This window comes from Cucumis sativus, chromosome 3, assembly GCF_000004075.3.
Source record: "Cucumis sativus cultivar 9930 chromosome 3, Cucumber_9930_V3, whole genome shotgun sequence".
Taxonomy (NCBI): domain Eukaryota; kingdom Viridiplantae; phylum Streptophyta; class Magnoliopsida; order Cucurbitales; family Cucurbitaceae; genus Cucumis; species Cucumis sativus.
The window spans coordinates 4,652,090-4,657,115 of record NC_026657.2 but is presented as its reverse complement, the minus strand read 5'-3'; the positions used below and the strand labels follow the sequence as shown (position 1 = coordinate 4,657,115).

The window sequence follows — 5,026 nt, the reverse complement described above, 5'->3', positions numbered from 1 at the left end:
GAACAATTATATTTAGGATTGGAGTTTTTAACTTAGAGCATTTAGAAATATATTTACTATTCATCAAAACTAAACCTCACAGCCATTTCATATTGGTAGAGGTGCCAAAGCATTTGAACTTGGTGTGTCAATGGGCTGCACTTAAACCACATATTCTGGTCCAAAATCCATTTCTAATTGGGAGTCAAATAAAACGTTTCATTTTGAAAAATAAAAAAAATAAAGAAAATTAAATCTAGAAAACTTAGCAAAGTGATTTTTACGGTTATTAATTATAAATTAATAATTTACCAAAATATCCCTACTTAAAATCTTAAAAAATTTAGATTTTGAGATTTTTTATTGTAATTAAAGTAGATTTTTTTAAAATCCTATTAAAATAGGGCCTTTTTTAAAAATTAATAAGTCAACAAAATATTTATACTATATAGAACAATTTTGAAAACGAAAAAAGTTCGTAGGCCTACAATGAAAAATGCAAAAAATACTTCAGTTAACACGCAATTAATTGGCCACACTCGCCATGTAATTCTTCTTTTTAATGATAATGATACGCGGTCGTGTAAGAAATAATATATGATCGTATAGGTAGTATCAATACAATCGTGTAGATCTTTTTAACGATGAAAAAATGTTTCAAATCTAAACGATTTTGTTGACCACGCTAAATGATCGTATTAACTATGGTAAGTGATCGTTTACATCATATCCACACGATCGTGTAGTTTTTTTAAAACGATGGGAAAATAGCTTCAAATCTAAACGATCGTGTTGACCATGCTAAACAATCGTGTTGACTTAGTAAGCGATCGTTTCAATCATATCCACAAAATTGTGTAGTTTTTTTTAAACAATAGAAAAAAGGTTCCAAACCTAAACGATCGTGTTGATCGACCATGCTAATTAATGATCGTGTTGACTTAGTAAGCGATCAATAAAAAAGGTTTCCACAAATAGGATTTAATAGATATTGGACAACCAATTTTCAACATGATCATCCCCACCATAAATACCTTGTACTAATTGAGATAAAAATAACTATTAGTCATATATACCTTACATTGAAAGAAATAACTAAACACACTTTACATTGTATTCTTAAAATATTTTTAAAATATAGTGTTTCTCAAAGAAAAAAGGTTTGACAAAGATTAAGAATAAAACCAATTGATTAGTACAAAATACTTTAATTATCAATTTTATTGGTGCACGATTAGCTTTTAAATCAAGAGGTAGGCACATCGCTCATGAACTTAAAGTTGAGAGCCAAATGAGAAAAGAATTAGTCCACGTAGAAGGAGAACAATAGCTTAGAGCATGAGAAGCTTATTAACTTCAAAAGGTATAATATAACACACTTGTTTAGAACTCTCAATCCGAGAAAAACAAATTTGACGAAGAAATTCACACCTGAAGAGCTTGGATGGTTCCCATTTCTAGAAATGAAACTCCAAAATCATGAGAATGATAATTTTTTTAAAAAAATTACAACGTTTTTATTATATTTGCATAATTTGGTTTGGTTTAACACGAGAACCAACATTATAAAAAATTATAGATTTTGGCAAATACCTTGTATAAGAAGGATTTGAAATTTTGTGGTAGTCCCACTCAGTCCCATCATAAATGAATAATATATTCCATATACTTTCATCAATTGATAATATCGTAGGAAATTCACATCTCTTAATCATCATCTTCCTATCTTCCTTTCTTCCTCATATATACATAGGTAGCACATTGGGCTTTATACAACAAGTTGATACTTCTCCCCACGTATGAAGATGAACTCATATCTTAACTTTAACCTAAACTTTTCCATTGTTAGCCAATAAATTTAGAGAAATTTCATCAAATGACAAAAACATTTAGAAAAAAAGCATCTCATAACACCTATTTTTTTTTTTTTTTGCATATTGCGAATATGAAAAAATTAGTGATATATATCCGATGATAATCATAGGACTATCAAACGGTAATCATAGAGTTATCGACTTTAAATTTGCTACTTTTGCAATTTATAACATGTAGTAACATGAACCCTATTATCATAATTTTTTTTGCTATTTTTGCAAGGGCCCTATAAATTTATAAACTCACATTTATGCTCATACCTTAATCCCCATTTCATCTATTTGTAGTTGGATCTTTCCTTTAATCATTGAGACTATAGTCGCAACATCTTCATCCCAATTGTCTAGAATCATTCGCAAACACAACTTGGCCTTGTCGATAAAAAAAATTTAATGATTCTACCTAGCGTTTCATTCAGTCTTCACAATTCATCATCTTATAACTAAATCTATCTTATAACTAAATCTTACTAGATTGTCATCCCATTTAAGATTTGAATTCATATCTATTTATTTTTTTTTTGTAAAAATCATTTAAGTAAAAAATTGATGAGTTAAAGAAAAAAAGAATGCATGACACTTGTGGAAAATGTGAAGATTCATAATTTTTTTATGGGTAAGGTTGGATTGTGTTTGCAAAGGATCCTTATGAGGTGATTGAGATAAAGACGTTGCAACTTTAGTTTCAAGGATTAAAGAGGTCATCTGATTGCAAATATATGAAATGACGATGAAAATGAGGATTAAGGTATGGACATAAGTGTGAGTTTGTAACCTTATTGGCTATAAATTGAAAAGCTTGGATTAGAGCAAGATACACTATAAGAAATTCTAGATCTCTCAATGCTGCTTTACACCTTCGAGAGAGATGACATTGAGAGATAAGGCATCTCCTGACGCATCCAATATCTTTCGATGCATGCTTGCATGCATCGGGAGACAAAAGATAACTCCTGACGCTTTTTAGGTAGCATCGGTAAATAGAAGGGAATTGTTGATGCTTTATTAAAAGCATTAGTAGTTGTTGAATAACTCCCAATGCTTTTTAGGCAGCGTCGACAGTTGTTCTTCAAAACTCTTATTCTTCAGATGCCATTGTTTTTGTTTCTTCACATCGTAAAATATCATCCTCTTCTTCTTTTTTTCTCCTTTTTTCTCATCTCAATCTTAGTCTCTTCAAAGAAGCAGGAGTAGAATCCAGAACTCGGAGGTTGAGTGGTGTCTTTGTGAGGTGAAAGATCGGATATGGGAAGTTATCAAGGAGCTACAACAGCGACAACAAAAAGTAGCAACGTGTGGATCTCATTATCATCAGAATCGGGAACATTTGTGGCTAATGCTATTGGTAACCTATGCCAAACTAATTTCCTTCTCTCTTATGGTGTTAGAGTTTGTTTTGGTGTTAGAAATGTATCACCAAATCCTGTATCCGAATGATATCTATGACATGGTTATAAAGTTTTATTTGATTTCTTTATCTTATTGTTGAGCAATATTGATTTTATCGCTTCAAATACCCTTCCATATACATATACATGTGTAAATCTATAATGTTGAGTTTGTTGATTGAATTTCATTGGTTCTGCAACACTAAAGAAGCAACTTGGATTACTCAAACTTCTATTATTTTTGCAGAAAAATGAGTTCTATTCGTTTGCTTAGATCTCGTTCTGGGTTTTGCAGTATTTTTTATTTAAAAAAATAGAGGATCTTCCGACGCTTTCTACAAGGTCATAACAGTATAATTCATAACATATCATATCGGCAATCCATATCAGGCATGTAAACAATCATATCATACTTTACAATAAGCATAGGCAATACCCATAATAAGCATATACAAATGTTTATCCTTTCACCGCCTTAATCTAATCCAAAGGCTACCCTTCATAATTCAAGGTAACCTTAGGCTATAGAGATTGTTTACCACCACAAACATATCACAAATTATGCATATAGTTGTATCACCATTATCACACAGTAATCGAACCTTTAATCAGAGATCTAGTAGTAGAACCCCAACCATAGGTTATGTTAAGTTCCTTGTTACAAACAAAACCACAATTCTACATAGGCATAACCAAAATTTAATTAACAAATTTTGCCAACAAATTACTATTTTAATTATCTTAGTTTACCAAAATTGCCCAAATAGATGTTAAAAAATCCTCTCAACCTTAATGGAAAAGTTCACCCATCCTCAAGCTTTGTAAAATGGACCTTTTCCAAAGGCATGCAACCAAAATCAATTTCAATAATAAACTTAATTTAAAGTCTAAATTAACCTCTAATTTTAATAATAAACTGTTCTCAATTAACCTTTAATTGGTATTAAAATTTTACAATAAACATTCTAAACATTCGCCTAACTCACCGATCTTAACGAAAGTCGAGATGACCATGGCGGCAGCAGAGAACAACACACAATCAGCTTGAAAAATAGATTCATACACTTATGTGGGGAAGTATTTGGTTGAACATGAAGAGAGAAGAAGAGAAGACAAAGGAAAATGTGAGAGAAAAGGGTATGGAAATCAGAGCTTGAAACCATTTCCATGGAAATGGAAATGGTGGGTATAGAGCAAGTGGGGTTTTTTCTGTAGAGGGAAATATTGAAGTGGAAGGGAGATGAGAATTAATATTCATAGGGAAAAGAAAATAGAAAAACAAATTTGTGAAGGTTGTCGTGTATGGCGAACACGACTTCCCTTCTTTTTTGCCATTTTCCCCTCCTTCCACTTTTTAAATAATTTGTTTATATGTTTCTTTAAATCAAACAACAACAAACAAATATGGATATTTTAAAAAATATAACAAAACATAAAATATTTAAAATATATAAAACAATTTAAAAAATGGAAAAGTCTACAAGCCCACAATGAAAAATATAAAAAAAATGTCATCTTATTGATTGATATCTAAAACAGATAATATATTTGGTAAACGATCATTTAAATTTGACTATTTTTTGTACATGGTTGTTTAAATTTGATTGACCCAAATCTAAATGATTTTTTTTTTCAAAATTCTTCATAGACAATCAATTATATAAATTTGGTTATTTTGGTAGATCGTTTATATTTGACTCAAAAATTTTAAAAAAACTGGTTTAGATTTGGTAGACGATTGTTTCAATTTGGATAGTCAAATCTCAATGAATTTTTTTTTTTTAG

At 30.3% G+C, this 5,026-nt stretch overlaps 1 long non-coding RNA gene across 1 annotated transcript; it reads right to left on the bottom strand.

Annotated features, from left to right (window-relative positions):
* Positions 1-1,545: 1,545 nt before the first annotated feature.
* On the bottom strand, positions 1,546-4,566 carry LOC116402634. Its single transcript, XR_004215089.1, has 2 exons — positions 4,228-4,566; positions 1,546-1,808 (listed from the first exon to the last, which is right to left on the bottom strand). It is a non-coding gene; the product is annotated as an uncharacterized LOC116402634 (long non-coding RNA).
* Between the last annotated feature and the right edge of the window lie 460 nt (positions 4,567-5,026).